This window comes from Dermacentor andersoni, chromosome 2 (assembly GCF_023375885.2).
Source record: "Dermacentor andersoni chromosome 2, qqDerAnde1_hic_scaffold, whole genome shotgun sequence".
NCBI classification, from domain to species: Eukaryota; Metazoa; Arthropoda; class Arachnida; order Ixodida; family Ixodidae; genus Dermacentor; species Dermacentor andersoni.
In genome coordinates, this window is record NC_092815.1 from 91,064,206 (window position 1) to 91,080,819 (window position 16,614).

General features: G+C 48.0%; 1 long non-coding RNA gene and 1 pseudogene across 2 annotated transcripts; both read left to right on the forward strand.

Moving 5' to 3' along the window:
- Positions 1 to 6,092: 6,092 nt before the first annotated feature.
- On the forward strand, positions 6,093 to 6,272 carry LOC126542102 (U2 spliceosomal RNA; annotated as a pseudogene).
- A 2,355-nt stretch (positions 6,273 to 8,627) lies between these two features.
- LOC126542055 (uncharacterized) lies at positions 8,628 to 15,719 on the forward strand. Of its 2 annotated transcripts, XR_007601748.3 has the most exons (4): positions 8,628 to 8,983; positions 9,974 to 10,078; positions 12,751 to 12,895; positions 15,610 to 15,719. It is a non-coding gene; the product is annotated as an uncharacterized lncRNA (long non-coding RNA). The 2 variants fall into 2 exon arrangements; XR_008614775.2 differs by lacking the exon at positions 8,628 to 8,983 and having other exon boundaries at positions 9,872 to 10,078.
- Positions 15,720 to 16,614: the final 895 nt, after the last annotated feature.

Here is a 16,614-nt window from a genome sequence, read left to right on the forward strand (position 1 = left end):
TATGTCTATTGCGGACCTGTTTGCTTTACCACTGCTCCCGCTGAACCCAAGGGCTTCAAGGAGGCCAGTGCCTAAATCGACCGCTGGATAGACGTCTTCACATTCTAATAAAATATGCTCCGTCGTTTCCCTAGCTTTACCGCAGCAAGCACATGCGTGTGTTCTAAGGCATCCCGATCTCGCTTCGAAAAGTAATGAGCTTCCCTTTGAGTTATCATAAATGGTTTCTTTCCTAATTTCGTTTTTTCCCCTTAAGTAGTTACTCATGGCAGGTTTCTTTTCCATTGCCGCCACCCATGAGATTAATTCAGCCTCTCTGACTTTCCGTTTGACCTTTGTTGCTGTGTTGCCCACCCCACAGGCCACATACTTGCTGGTAAGCTTCCTAGTTCTTTTCCTCCACTGTGAATCAATGTTTTGCCTGTACAGATACGTCACGCGCCGGCGCAGCGCCCCTAGCGGGAGGAGCGGGAGTCAGGTGGTGGCTGCGGCCGCGCGCGACCGCGCGAGTTGGGGCGCAGCTTTTCCTCCGGCTGTCGTGACGTCACGTCACGTGGTTGCGCTAAAGGTCAATGGTGGCTGCCCGGCCGCGCCCACGCCGCGCCCAAGGGCTGAACTGAGTGATTGCAATATGCAACGCATAAAAATTGTCTGTGGCAGATAGCACAATTATAGTCCATGAGCTGGTCTACTCGAAGCGGCGGACATTACTTTCACAAAAAATTTAGCTGCATAATCGACTAATTAACAAAATGCACGAATAATTTTTAACTAATTAAATTACGCCACATATTGTAATTTACAAATTCTGGCCGGGTAGTTCGCAAGGTGGATTCATTTGGAACGAGTTCTCAGGATGACACCATGCGGTTGAGAGCTGTTACAGCGAAATCTGTATGTTATTAACCTTCTGTAGATTTTCCGGCGTCCGGCAACAGAAAAGGACTTAGCGATTTCTAACAAACCCATACGGGTGCAGTGCGGCGGCGCAGATGTAAAAATGCGGAACTGATTAGAACGCTCGCCGTAAACAATAACGCGACGTCAACGTTATCGCAGTGTATAAGCAGGAGAGGTATCGGCGCTAAAAACAGCTGCGTTATCGATGGGGCGGACGTATATAGTTCGTACACCCGAAGGACAACATGCGTACGCGGAGCGCCGGAGGGAACAGCAACGAGAATGTAAATGGCGCCGGCGCGAAACGACCACCGACGGAGAACGTTTCCGCGATGCTGAACGAAAACTACAATCGCGAGCCCGGGCACTTCTGAACGAGCAAAGACGCCAGACTCGAAACACAAAGAAATGACAACCATTCCACTCTCTGAAGATAGAATGGCAGCGAAAGCACTTTGCTTTTTGTCGTCAGCTTTCGCTGCCATTCCATCTTCACAGAGTGGAATGGTTGTCATTTTTTGATTCCCGAACTTTGCGGAGAAATGAATTGGTGTTCCGGTTACAATTGCGCTGTACCGCAAGTTTGACGGCGCATACCTCGTAAATGGTGTCATCGATACACTTCTTTTCAAGTGGATATGCCTTACAGTCTCACTATCTAGAATTTGTAAATTACAATATGTGCCATAAGGGAATCAGTTAGATCTTAATTAGTGAATTTCTGTTGATAATCGATTATGCATTTCAATTTTTTGTGCAAGTAATGTCCGTCTCTTCGAGTAGACCAGCTCACGGACTAGAATTGTGTTATCTGCCACAGGCAGGCAGGCAGGCAGGCAGGCAGGCAGGCCGGCAGGCAGGCAGGCAGGCCGGCAGGCAGGCCGGCAGGCAGGCCGGCAGGCAGTGAACTTTATGTAGGCTCTGAGGAGCGACTCCGAAACCCCCTTACGAGGGAGGAGCCGCTTCGGGCCGCTCCCACGTCGGGACGGGCAGGCCATGCCTGACCGCTGCGCCGCGGGCCCTCCGCATGGCCCGTAGCTGAGCGGCGAGGTTGGAGCTCTTGAGTGCCTCCTCCCACTCTTCTTCCGTGGTGAGGCGACCGTGGTCTCGTAACGAGGGACACTGCTAGAGCATGTGTTCTAAAGTGCAGAAGGGATCTTCGCATTCCGGACAATCGGGTTCGTCGCGTATCTGCTGACCCTAGCTAGCCCTGACCCTCCCCGACCCTGACCCTTACAGGTAAGAAAAAAAAATTAAGGTGTTCCCTAAAACGCCCTGTATACCTTGTAAATTGTCTTCAGTGTATTAATCTCTCGTTCGCGCAACAATATGTTTTTCATAGGAGGCGTGCGCAAGCGCTAGTGAACATGTAGTTATAGAGAAAAGCGTTTAATTTACTGGAATTGTGGGAGTGGAGTGTATCAGCTCAGCTACTCCGGGTTCGGTAATGGTCCAGCTGTCGTCATCCCGAGGAGTTAAAAGGACTGGTACGCGTCACTCGGTATGAGCCATTGGTATGTGTCACTCTTCAGTGAACGCCTTGGCGGCTGACGCCAACTGAGGTCACTGTCTATACGTCACTCTTTTTTTTTTTTAATTCGGAAGCATGCCCTTAGGCATAATACAAAAGATGTTAAAAATACACGAACAGATTCGACTCGAGCAAAAAATCTAGGAGTGAACGATGATGGGGTCCATGAATCCAACGTTCAAGGTCGGGTGGGCGGCCAGGCCGAAGGTCTGTTGCCCGGAGGTGGCGGAGACGGCTTAGATGAAGTCCTGGGCACGTCCATAATAGGTGTGTCACTGTCACATTTTGGATTCCTGTGTTGCAAAATGGGCACGATGAGCCGTAAGAACCATGGTACTGTTGTGGCCAGAGAGCGGTCACAGACGGGGTGAGCGCGACCCCGATACGTAGCCTCCTTAACGTAACCTCCTCTCGGCGGGTTAACCCACCAGGGAGGTCTGACCCACACGGAGGTATGAGAGCTCGCGTGGTACGTCGGAGGTTTTCCTTTTCCCGGATCAGTCGTCCACAGGCGTCTTCAGGAAAGTGGGTATGTTGTAATCTGTGGGTAGGTTGCCATATCTGCTTCAAGGAGGCCCGGCAGGGCTGCTCGAGGCACCCACTGGACGCGTATGAGGATATTCGTAGTGGCAGCAAGACGGTGAATGCTATCTGAGAATAGAGTGGACCGAGACATGTGTCACTCTTCAATGAAACTCTTCGACTCCAGCTTTGATTTCCGTGGACATGTGCCGAGCATGCTGTCACGATCCACCCCGTGTCGTGAACAAGGGAGGGCTTCTCAACGTGGTGGTGCTGAAAGATTACTGACCGGCGAGCTGCCGTGCTCGTCGGTGTTTATTGTGGTGCGGGTGACCACTGTTGCCTGCCGAGCTTTAGCAGGCCACCGAGCTTGGCGGGCTAACCAAGATTATGTCCGAGGGGGCGTCACATACTTGCTACAACCCCTCACCCCCAGTTTGTTTGTTAAATAAAAAAAACAAACGTCCAAGTTCACACTATGAGGCTCTGCCTCCACCCTAGCTGGGTCGACGGTGCCTGCTACCCAGGCGAGTAACGGTCTGGTGGCCTCCGCCGTCGAGTACTCCGCCTGGGCACCGGTGTCGACGGGTCGGGTGTGGCAACGCCGGGTGCTGCCTGGGCCAGCCTCGCTCCATCCGGAGGGTCCGTAGTGGTCGGCCTCGTGAGTGGTGCCGAGCTAGACACCGGTCCAACGGGTGCCGCACCACTGGCTACGGTTGCCGCCTCCGAGGTAGGTGGTACTCCGCTAGAAGCGACTGGTGCTGCCGCTAGTCCTCCTGCGGGCTGGAACTCAGTGGCAGTCGAGGGTGCTGGCCAGGTCCCGAGGCGAGGTCTGACATGGTGGGCGTGTCTATGCCACATGGCCCCATCTGGCATGCGGACGAGCAGCGATGAGGCGCTGGCAGGAGACACCACCTGTCCGGCAGACCAGGGTGAGCCAGGACGGAAGTTCCTGGCGAAAACTGGAGCTCCCGACTCTGGCAAAGGCCCGGGACGGCATCCTTGGTCAGCAGCCAGCTTCTGCTTCAGCTTCTCTGATTGAGCCTTGCGCAGCTTGCGCTTACTGCGGGAGACCTCGCTCTTGAGCTGCCTGTTGCGGCTCTCGTTGTACAGCACTGAGAACTGGCTCTGCAGGCCCTTGTACTCTGCCGTGCTCACCACCAGGCTCTTGGGCAGCGACCGCAGCTCTATCCGCAGCCGCTTCACCGTCTTCAGGGTCTCCTTGTGGTCAAGCTGAAGCTGCTCCAGCTCCAGCAGCCGTGCCGATGCCAGCTCCCTCTGTTCCTCGAGCTGGCTCTGCAGGTCCTCCAAGCGCAGGGAGGCTGCTCCGCCACCACCGCCACAGCCCCCAAAATCCACATGTAGGCGGGACCAGGGCCTCTGTGGAAACGGCCAGGAGGTGCTTTCCACATTACGCGAGGCTCGCTGATGCTCCTGGCAGATTTGGCAGCTCTGCATCGCATGCAAGCTGGCTTCCGGGTACTCTGGCAGACGAATGCCCAGTACATGAATCCAGTTTCGGCCCAGCAGCGTCGGCGACGACCCCTTCGTTAAGTAAAGGGGAAGGGTTGCTTCCCTGTCGCCAAAACGAACGCTGACCTGTGCCTGACCCTGGACCTGGGAGAGTTGCCGGGAGTAGCTGCGCAGCATCACGCCCGAAGCCTCGACGGACACGCCGGGGAAAGTCCGCTTGAAGAGCTTCCCGGCCATTACAGACACGCTGGCCCCCGTGTCCAGCTCCATGGAAATGGGGTGCCCGCATATTTCGACGGTCAGCATGTATGGCGGCACAGACGATGGTACAAAGCCTGTGTGCCACATGTCGAAAATCGGCGGGTCCTCGGCCACGACGTGGAGCCTGGCCGCGGAAGAACTTGAGCTTGCTGCCGCATGCCTCCGCCGCGTACCCTTGCGACGGCTACCCTGGCCGCGGGCTTGTGTTGTACCTGGGCTTGAATCCGGCTGCTGCTTGCTGTTCGTCCTCCCACTTCGGCATACACGTGCCAGGTGCCCAGTTTTCCCGCACGTAAAGCATTGTGCTTGAGAGAACTGGCACTGTGAAGGGGAGTGGGCACCACCACAGCGACCGCAGGTACTGCCCTTTGTCGCGAACTTGTTGACCGCCGCTTCCGCCGACGGTGAGCCAGTCGCACGTGCAATCTCGCCGGCGTCCTTGGCGGCAGCTGCCATTGCCAGCGCTGCCTTCACGGCGTCGTCCAGCGACGGGTCGGGAAGCTCCAGGAGTCGCGTCTGCATGGCGGGGTTGTTGATTCCGCAGACGAAACGGTCCCGGAGCAGCGAGTCCAGTTGGTCCCCGAAAGCGCAGGCACTCGCTAACCCTCGTAGCGCAGCAACGAATTGCCCGAGGGTCTCTCCTTCCCGGCGGCTCCGGTTGTTGAAGCGGAAACGCTCCATTAGTGTGGACGGTGCTGGGTTAAAATGCGAGCGCAGTATGGCAAGCAGCTCACCCAGCGTCTTAACGTGCGGCGTGGCTGGCTTCAGAAGGTCGAGCAGGAGGCTGAAGACGCGGGTCCCGCAGCTGGCCAGGAAAATGTCCCGCTGTTTGGCCTCGGGTGTGTCGTTTGCCCGGAAGAACACGTGGACTTGCTCCTCGTAAATTTGCCAGGCGGACCCATCTCCCTCGAACGGCTCGAGCCTTCCGTACAGCGGCATGGCGACAGCAACGGGGGGCGGTGTTTCGCCGCTCGCGGCGGCGTGGGACGCTCCGTAGGTACTCGTCGCCAGCTTCTTCGCTAGAGTCACGAGGATCCCATCTTCGTCGCCAGTGTCACGATCCACCCCGTGTCGTGAACAAGGGAGGGCTTCTCAACGTGGTGGTGCTGAAAGATTACTGACCGGCGAGCTGCCGTGCTCGTCGGTGTTTATTGTGGTGCGGGTGACCACTGTTGCCTGCCGAGCTTTAGCAGGCCACCGAGCTTGGCGGGCTAACCAAGATTATGTCCGAGGGGGCGTCACATACTTGCTACACATGCAGAGAGCCGAGCATGCACTGTTGGGAGGAAACTAGACACGCGTGACGTTTCGACGGGACCGCCAACACGGGAGAGCGGAAGGAAAGGAAAGTAGGTACGCAAGCGGCTTGGAACGCCGACAAAGAGAAGGCGGTGCGAACGTAGACATGGCCGACGCGGGTCAAAGTGTAGCATCTGTTCTTATTAGCTTAACATCTGATACAGGTTCTATTTGGACCCAAGATATTAAACTTATTTTTGCAAGTTGGCGGAGTGCTTGCAGCTTGCTTCACCTTCGCCGCGGGCCTGCCCGGTATTGCATTACCTCCGGTATCGGCCCACGGTTTTCGCACACGCAGAAGAAAAACGTGTGGTAGCGGAGACAGGCGCGTCGTCAACGCCTCGCTCGAGGATAGAGCCCGCGCGCTCGGTACCTGACGCTAGACCAACCGACCTGCCATTCCGGCTTTGTGATTAAACCGCGTTACATATTTGGTGTAAGTTGCTACCCTATTGGAAAATCCTATTTAAATTCAAACTGGGTTATACAGGTTTAAACTGGTTTTAACAGGGACCTGTTTAGCAACAAACAGGTATAAACAGGACCAGTTTACACACGAACAGGTTTGAACGGGGTCCCGTTTGGCATGCAAACAGGTATAAACTGGACCAGTTTACACACGAACAGGTCTGAACGGGGTCCCGTTTGGCATGCAAACAGGTATAAACTGGACCAGTTCACACATGAACAGGGCTGAGCGGGGTCCCGTTTGGCATGCAAGCAGGTATAGGCACGACCAGTTCAAGCAGAAATGGGTCTTAAAGGGGCCCTATTTGCAACTAAACTGGCTTATACTGGACACAGTGGCACCATATAGGGTCGCCTGTTTGGCACAAAAGCTGGTTTATTCTGGAGCTTTGTGGCAACCATACTGGATGGTATCATGCATACGAGTTTAATGCTTGAATAGAACTGGGGAGGAACTTTTTATTGTTCGACATCCTGACAATTTAGCCCCTAGTGCTAAATTGGGGCCATTATCAAGCTCTACAGAAATTGCGTGACCACCTCGGAACATTCACAGACCAAACTGCGATATGCTAGCTGCGAATTTCAAACCGATTCCCGGTCCTGCCCAGTTGAAAAAGACACAGGAATTCCTGCTGCAACTACAGCAATTTCTGTTGTACGACAGAAGTTCCTAACGTTTCTGAAGTTGCGACAGACATTTCTGACGTTACGACAGCGATTCTGACGTCGCAACAGAAACATTCGGTCGCGACGGCCAAGAGTTCTGAAGTCGCAACAGAAGCACTTTCCGTCGCGGCCCTTTAAAATGTCAGCTTCGCATCGGTGGTGTACACTGTACTTTTTTTCTTGCGCGGTATTCAATCGTCCTTCCTTGGAGCCGGCAGTACTGATAGCACCGACACCGGCATTAAAGTCGACGTTGCCAATTGTTATAATTGTGCCGTGACGACGCGGCACCAGCAACGCCCTACCGGCCTCCTCAAAATCGGCCGCTGATCAAAATCATACCATCTGCGGGAATGGCTGCGTATCCGCTTTGTTTTATTTGGTAAGATGGGGCACACAGGCCTGTGGACTTACATGTGCGGTTACACTGACACATTAGTTAATTTCCCAGAAATATTGCACAAGCATATGCGAAGCGGGAAAGAAGTTTTGGATTGTTCCACAAAGTTGCGTGAAAAGCTGTCTCGCTCGGGTCTCATTAATCTGGTACAGCGCTGCCGTGAGAAGCCAGTATTCTGTCGAGATGAAGACTCACCCACGAGTGTTTATGTAGCTATATTGTATTGAACACACGAATTATATGCGAGCTCAAAAGTGTAAAGAGCAAGAGACAACTGTCGAAATTAGCAGTAACAACCCTCAGTGTCCCCGGTCACCGTTGTCTGTTTCTGAATTTCGTATGAAATATGGATATCGTTACAGCAAAATCGATGGTCTAGCACTCCACGATGTACCTGTCGATGGTAACAACACTTTTGCTCATCTAGAGATGCGGCAGTTGACGCGTTGAAGTGAAAGCGCATCGTGGCTTTTAAAATGCAAATGTAAACAGCAACCCAGACAGCAATTTACACTCTTGACATAGCTTCAACATACGCCAGCAGTGATGTTCGGCGTGGTGCAGTGGTAAGATGCTTGTCTCGGAACCGTCAGGTCCAAAGTTCGAATCCTAGACAAAAGGCATTTTTTTTTCTACTTCTATTTTTTTATTTTATTTCGTATTAATAATTTTACATAACCTTAAAATGACCTCTGTCAATTTTTAATCAAATATTGATCAGGAACTACAGAATTTTCGACTACAGGGCGTCACACTACAGAGAACAGAACGACAGTCACAACGTCCCAAAATACGACAGACTGAAAATTTGCTGTTGTGTTTTTCAAGTGGGTGAGACGTCTATACGGCGTATACGCAGATTGCTGTCCTCTCTATTAAAAGCAACGTTGCTGAAACACGTCGTACAAGACGCTGTACGACTCGCATAACATCGAAATACAACGCCGTCACCATCCATGAGATCACCGAAAGCACGGTCGCTTTCGGTGGCGGCCTACAGATGGCAGCACAGGTAGCGCCGGTAAAGTTACAGGTGATATTATTTTGCCGTCCTCAGTTGTCGCCACATGTGAGTGCTTGCTGCTTTGAAGCCGTCCGATGTAGTTGTTTAATCGTGTGTACCCTGTGCTGAGAGAAATTGTGGTGCATTTTGTATGCATTGAGAATCACAAAACCCCTGGGACCGCGTAATGTAGCCCGCAGTATCCTTCGTGTGGTGCGCCGATGTCGAAGATATGACCCTTCGCGCTTCCTTTGTTCCGGGCTCATGAACAGGATCTCCTCCTCTGGCACTGTCGCATCGTATCGCGCTGTACGGAAGAATTTGGTGAAAGTTGTGCCCTTACGTCCTGTAGTTGATCCGCAATTCAACAGTGTGTGCGCCGGAAGGACCGTTGGTGCAGTCGGTGCCGCGGCACCTGTGACGCTAAAAGGAGCGTTTTCCGAGTACGCCTAGAAAGGTAAGTCCGGCGCTTGCGCGCATTCTTCCTGTCTATGGTTCGTGAAGTGTGCGTTGTTGTACGTATCGCAAGATCCGTACAACAACCGGATCCGGATTTGTAAAGCAGCAAGAATTATAAATGTGCTTTTCAAATGGTTGTTCTTCATGTCGCAGTGCACATTTAGCAAAAAGTTCCACGGAAATTGCCCTAAAACGTATTCATGTTACCAACAGCTCTATCTGTGGTTTATTTACTTTCACCTATGAAGCACGCTAGCGCGGGTGGTTCTTTGATCTAAATGGGCACAAAAATTCAAGCAAAGAAAGTTACTGTTTGTGTACATAATTTTTCATTAAGAAATGGTATAGTCATTTCTAGAAGTAGTACGTCGATGTGTCGTCGTCACAGCTAACAGCTGCGCGAGATAGCACCCGATTTCTTCGTCGACGCATGGCCAGATTTTTAGCTTGTATGGAAATTCTTCTGTTTATAGTGTGTCGTCAGATGACGTGTATTAGTGTCCTGTGTGTTTTCGTGTACTTGTAAAGGATTCCGATCTAGCAGAGAAGCCGAAATTACATAAGCGATGTTTCTTTTTAATCGAAAAATCTTTCTCTTTTCTGTATTGTCTCTCCAGAAATGAGGTGGTCTGTTGTAATTTTAAGCGCATCGTCCTTTGGCAGCAGTGCTTTGTTGCGCCGCATAGACAAGTTAGGTTTTGGAACGCTTTTCATGTCCTAAGGAATTTTTTGATAGTACAATTCACATTTCACGTTATACAGCTGTACGTTTGTGTGAACCGTTTCATAGTAGATTCATGTTCTCTACAGTTCGATTTACGTGTTATTTAACCGCCTGTGATGTTACAATCAGATATTTGCACAACCAGTTGCAGCTTCATGTAACTGGTTGTATGAGACGTTTTTCAAAATATGACGTGATCTTTTTATATCACAAGTTTGCAGTTTCAGCAGGGATTACAATAAATAAGTATTTATTATTGTTTAGGGATGGCAAGATTTTGTGAACCAGAGGCACCTCCACATATGCACCTGCGGCACTTCTGCAGCCTCAACAGCACGGAAAAGTACCTGATGTGCATGCTGTGACAAGGTGTGTGCAAAGCAGTTGCTGCCACTTACAAGAGCTGCAGATTTTGTTGGTATCATCCATGTTTGGAAACTCCTGAATTTTTCGTGGGTTTACACATGTGGGCTCATTTTACAATTTTATTAATGTCATTTTAGAAAGACAATGAAGTTGTGTTGGTTAAGATGTTTTAAAGCTGTTGAGAGATTGACGGTATGACATTGTTAAAATGCACGTAAAAAATTAATTATAATGGTACTTGTACTGCTTTATTATTAGCGATGCAATATCTCTAACGAGAACATCAGAGGGGCACGTGCTTTTAGGAAGTTTAGTCAGATAAATTCCTGAAGCAGCGTAAAGCTCTGTAATCTAAAAAAAAATGTTGTCAGTTACTGGTTTCAAGTTCGCTGCTGCTTTTCGTGCTGCACGACAAGTTAAATAATGGTTGATAATGTGTGTGTGACGTAATAGTTCTGCGCAAACACACGAGGTGGAGAGAAGTAATTAATAAAGGGAAAATCAGACATCCACCCGCTCGTACCATTTGCAACAAAGGAAACCTGTATGTGTTCCTCAAAAGGAAAGCCGCACAGTTGAAGAAAAATTCGTCCTGGTCCGGGACTCGAACCCGGGACTACCGCCTTTCCGAGGCAGCCACTCTACCATCTGAGATAACCAGCTGGCTAGCACATGGCAGGGCGAAGTCGAATTACTTGACAACGCGAAGCAAAAGCAAGGGTTTGACATAATATTTTTTTCTCCTTTATTAATTACTTCTCTACACCTTGCGCATTTCCGCAGAACTATTACGTCAGACCCTTGCCTTTGCTTCATGTTGTCGACAAATTCGACTTGGCCCGGCCATCTGCTAGCCGCCTGGTTATCTTAGATGGTAAAGCGGCTGTCCCGGAAAGGCGGTGGTCCCGGGTTTGAGTCCCAGACCTGGACGGTTTCTTTTTTTCAATTGTGAGGCTTTCCTTTCGAGGAATCCGTACGGGTTTCTTTTGTAGCAATTGCTACGAGCCGGTAGATGTGCGATTTTCCCTTTATTAATAATGTGTGTGTGTATGCAACAATGGGGGTGCTGAGAGCAAGCTTTAAAATAATGTGTGCTATGTCCCCAACAAAGAATTTAGTGTCTGCAGCATTTTTACAAAATATTATGTTCACAGGTTGGCAGGTATGACATAATGTACAACAATAATGTGTACAACACTTTTGCTGTAGATGCATTTTCATAACGTCCATTTTCTGTCTACTTGAATCGTATATTTAGAATTTGGCCCACCTTCAGTTTGATCAAGTTACATAGGTAGCCCCCTCTGAGTTAAATATACTTAGGAGCTATTGTAGATATGCATGATATACCTACTCACTGTATTGTGACAGATATTTTTAGGGACTGTGTTGTGAGGCATGCTTTACCTGTATGTCTTGCTGCAGCTTGCCCGACAAAAGCATAAATGCTTTGCCCACCTTTATTATTATGCTTTCATGTAGACTTCTAACATCTGTGCCCACATAGACTCCATGTTCTTAATTACATTTTTCTAAGTATTCACTGTTGTGCATTACATTATTGTGTTACATTACTGTGCATTACATGTTTTTCTTTGTTTTATTTTGGAGGGGGTATTCATTTCTATAATAGTACAGAGAATAGGAGTTCAAAACAATAAGCCACGAAAGGTGGCTTAAAAGTGTATGAAGCTTGGAATTCTACATTCCATCCCCTAAAGCGCTACCAGTAGTAAAAGATTCCTAATTGTCTTTTTTAGAAGCTAGCTGCCAGATACATAGTCCCATTAGGAGAGTATGTTATTTTTTCTTCTTTGGTCTGACTTGTTTTGTTGAATGTTCTCCTTGTTCAGAATTTGTTTTCTTGCCACCTCATGCAATACTCCAACTGGAGCCTATGAGCTATGTGTATAATAAATAAGTAAATTCCTAAAGCATGCAACAAACCATGCAGCATAGCATTTAAATGTTGCCAGTTTATAATGCTTCTTGAGTGCAGCGCATCATGGAGCTTGAGGCTGATCTCTTCAGATGTAAAACAAATTGCAGGGTATGAAAATGTGGTCCTACAAACTGCTGGTTACGCATGTCAGTCAGCCTGTTGCAGTGGTCACAAGTGAGAATGTAACCAGAAGCTGGGCGTGCTCGGCCATTTTGCATATGGCACAGGATAAAGCTTCACCTCTGCCATTGCTTCTCTTATAATAATGGCCTCCGAGTATACATGCCGAGTTATGCTTCTGGGGACACCTATTAGTTAACCTTATCAGGTAATACCATTAGCCTTATGGGTGCTATAATGTTGCAGTGCCTGCAGGATGGCCAGCATTACAACACATTAAAATTATTGTACAAGTCATGCAATGGTATCGGGATTGGCCCACCAAGTGACAACCTTTAATTACACTATACCTGGGATCAGCTCACTCAGTCAGGGAGACATCCATGCATAAGGGGAGGGGTATGGCAAATAGAGGGCGTTCGATTAATCTTTCTCACATAGATAGCTGATACATATAATCTTTCTTAAATTGGATGCTTTGTTGCTCAAAGTGAAGTTACTTATGGGCATAATGTCAGCATTTCAATCCTATTTATGCTTAACGAAAGTTGCTTTGTTCAGTGTCACTTTTTATATTGTTTCGCTTGTGATTCTAAGCTCACTTGTTTTATAGCTGCTGTAGGTATGGCTGGACCTGGAGAAGAAGTGTAAGCAGACCATGCTATGTTGCTGATCTGCGCTGATCTCCACATCCAAGTTGGTCCCGCGACAGTTGGGCACCATTGTGCCTTGCTTCATTGACAAGGTGATATAATATGGTGAGCTTGTACTTCAATATCGGTATTGAAAATTATGTTAAGGAAAAAAGACAAGGATTGGTCTTTATGATAGATACACTCATGTTCTTTCTTTAAGGTGTTCTTTTGACACTGTTCTGCATGGACAAATTTTTAGAGAATTATAACAGTCCTTTATTGCAAAGTGCCATGGCGCTAGTTTATGCGTTAAACTAGCACTCTTTCACCAAAAAAAGCCTTATTTAGCACACAATTCACAAGGAAAGAAAGGAGGCAACAGGACAGAGTGCTACTAACAGTTCAGTATTATTGCTCGCACAGTGATATTGTGCAAAAGGTGAAAGGGGGAGAATAGATCTGAATACATGCTGTTCGCACAGAAACATGGTGAGCGTGACACTTGTTTTACAATGATAAGAAGCAGTCTCACTGTCTAGTAATTCTCTGCATGGGGAGCTAGCGCTAGGTTCCTCGTCATACATATAAGAAAAGCCTCAGATATCTCTCCAGCGCTTTTGTCTTTATATTTTGTCACGATCAAGCAGCTTTCAAACATAGGTGCATGTGCGCCGAGAGCAGTGCACTACCACTGCTAACTGACCCATGCATCAAGTTTGCTTGGTCACGCTGCCAGTCATTTATACATTGGCCGGTTTATCCGATGTAGCCTCTACTGCACGAAACGGTATGTGATAGACACTGCACCTGTGTACTGTACGTGATGCAGGCCTTTTCATTATTTACATGCCTACACAACAAACCAAGTCAGCATGAGGCAACTGTTCTCGGCACGAAACAAACTTGATTCGTTAGTTTTCGTTCATTGGTGCGATCACACTAAGGCAGACAAGCTTGTAGGCTGTGCTTCTGCAATTTGTACAGCACACTGACAGCACTGGTGTGGGCCTCATCTGTGGGCTGACTTATGGCACCTTCTACAGCGCAGACCACTTGTGTTGGGCGAGGCACCAATGTTGACGTTTGTTCCCTTGTGCAAAACAGCAGTCCTAGGTTTTGAGTAGTTGTAGGAAGACAAGGTAAACACAACTTCCATGGCTTGAGTGGGCTCATTTCTCTTGGGGCATCTAGCTTTTTTTCTTGCAACTGTGCAGAGGTGCTTCCCTAGAGTCTGTGTGAAAATGGCATAGAGTTGTGCATTCGGGAACTCCTGAACAATGATCTGCTATAGTTAGGGCTTTGCGAAAATGCACTGTCTACCAATTGGTAGAAGGTGCATTATTCAGCCGCTGATTTCCTGTTGGCATGCTTGCACTCGTGCTGTCAGTAATTTCTTGGCTTGCCGAATTGTCTTGAGGCCCCACGCTGATGATGCTACCGATGTCGTCATGTGCAGACTTTTCAGGATGAGGTTTTTTGCTTTGCAAATGTTGTTGAAAGGTAGGTGGTGCTTACAGGTAGCTATTCTAGATATTAGTGGAATGAATTGGCCCATCTTGCTTCATCAAACATCGTCACGCCGACATCAGTTGCACAAACAAAAAACCTGGCCTACTCGCAGCGTCGTGCACGAAGAAACAAACAAATCAGCTGCTGGATTGTCTTGACATGGCATACTAAGCTGAGACCGGAACTGCTGTAGCTACAAACCAGGCAGAGACGATGATGATGAGCAGGGATTTGCAGTAGCGCCACTTCGTGGGGCAGCAAGGAGGCTCCGTTCAAAACAAAAATGTCGTTCAGCAAGTAGAACCATGCAACTGTCAGAGTCGGTGCATGGTGCTCTCGATCAAGTTGGCTCAAGGAGTGTCCGAAAAATCAGACGAGAGGTTGCAAGGCGACCGAACTTTCGGAAGTTGTTATACAATATGGTCCATGGGGAGAATGGCGGTGCCGTGAAGCAGACCGAGTAATCAAGTCCGAATTTTCGGAGTCCGGAAAATCAGTCGGCGACTGTACCTATACCTATGTGTCTATGTATACCTAGGTGCAACAGTGTTTGCTATGATCTGTGCAAGAATTGCTGTTGCCCGTAGATGCCCAACATGTCGGGTGTCAAGTTGTAAAATACCTTGCAAAAGTGATCTACGGAAAAATACCGCTTCTGCTATATTTCGCTTTGGAAGAAATTTTGCGGCTGCTGGCACCTACCTTAAAAGGCTTTATATGGTCTTCGCATGGCCAGGGCCTTCTACTTTTGTGAGTTTGCTTATCTCGAAATTTACCCCGGTTTTTATAACTTCAAGTTGGCGGGATCCCTAGTCTCCTTTAACGTGTACCCAATAGACCTTACATAGGGGTTTTGGCATTTCCCTGCCATCTAAATGCAGCCATTGTGGCCGGGATTCAATCCCACGCCCTCTGCCTGAGCAGCGCAATGTCAAAGCCAGTACACTACGGTATTTTGCTGGCAGAAGGGTTTAGTTTCTGAATAATTTATTATCTCAACCTGTCGGTGTTGTTTTTAAAGGTATTTCATGTTTGTATTCTGTTGCTTCAATACTAGTAATTATTGCTAATCAAACGATGTGTCCATCTTTTTCCTATAACACTTGCTTCAATCGCCTGCTAATTATGACAGCTTATTCTCCCACAGTACTCCATGTTCCCTTGAAACATAGGCATTGCATGAAACCACATATTTTTCAATAAGATTTATTCATTATCTCCTATGACCGGAATGCTGAACCTTTCTTATCTGTGGGAACATAGGCGAATTTGCCTATGTGCCAACCTGTTGCATGAGTCAAGATAAATTATTGGCTTTACTTTTTCAGGTGCCCTGCTCGCTCTCACCCAAGCAACCCACTCCAGCGGTCTTCTCTCGGCAGACTGGATGCATCGAAATACCGTTAGAAGGTCCAATAAACAGTGCTTGGGACATTTATGACATGCTTTTTTTTAAGCCGGATGACTTCAGGCTTAATGAAAGCTCAAGTTGGTGTACAGAAATACCTACGTAAAGTATACTTGTCTTTTTCACTTACAAGTACATGCCAATACTTTGCCTGACATTTTTCACCCCAAAATTACGCTTTACTGTGGATTTGTGAACAAACCATTACAACAAAAAGCACTGCATTAAAACGAGTACAAGTAATCGAACAAATACTAAATCTGCAAGAATTACATTTGCATACTAGTAGTAAATATGAAAATGAGGTACAGTCTTCTTCAGGGTGCATTTTCTTGTAGGTCATACATAGAGAACGTACTCGTGGGTCATACAAAACTTGTTCATGATGTATCACATCAGTGTTGGTAGTGCTAATCAATTTATGCCGAAAATTGTGTTTATCTTCGTATCAAGCAATGTACCAGGCAAACCTACATGTGAAAGTGGCATTCTTGTTGCAAACATAATGCAGATCTACTTCTCTTCAATGCTGATCGCAAATACACAAATGTACAAAATAGGTTTAAGAGTAAATTATATTAAGCAACATCAATCCATTCTGAAAGGACCAGGTATGAATGCAGCAAAATATAGGTCTGAACAGGGGCAAACAGGTCTGGGTTAGATAGGACGGGATTAAACGGGTCAGGATTAAACAGGATTTAAACGGGTCAGGATCAAACAGGATTTAAACGGGTCAGGTTTAAACAGGATTTAAACGGGTCAGGTTTAAACAGGAATAAACAGGATTTAAACAGGTCAGGACTGAACAGGATCAAACGGGGTCCCGTTCCATAACCCTATTTGATGAAACCCGTTTGAAAACAAATAGGATTTTCTAGTAGGGTAGACTTTCCCCAACCCTGGAACTCTGCAGTCGGAAGTT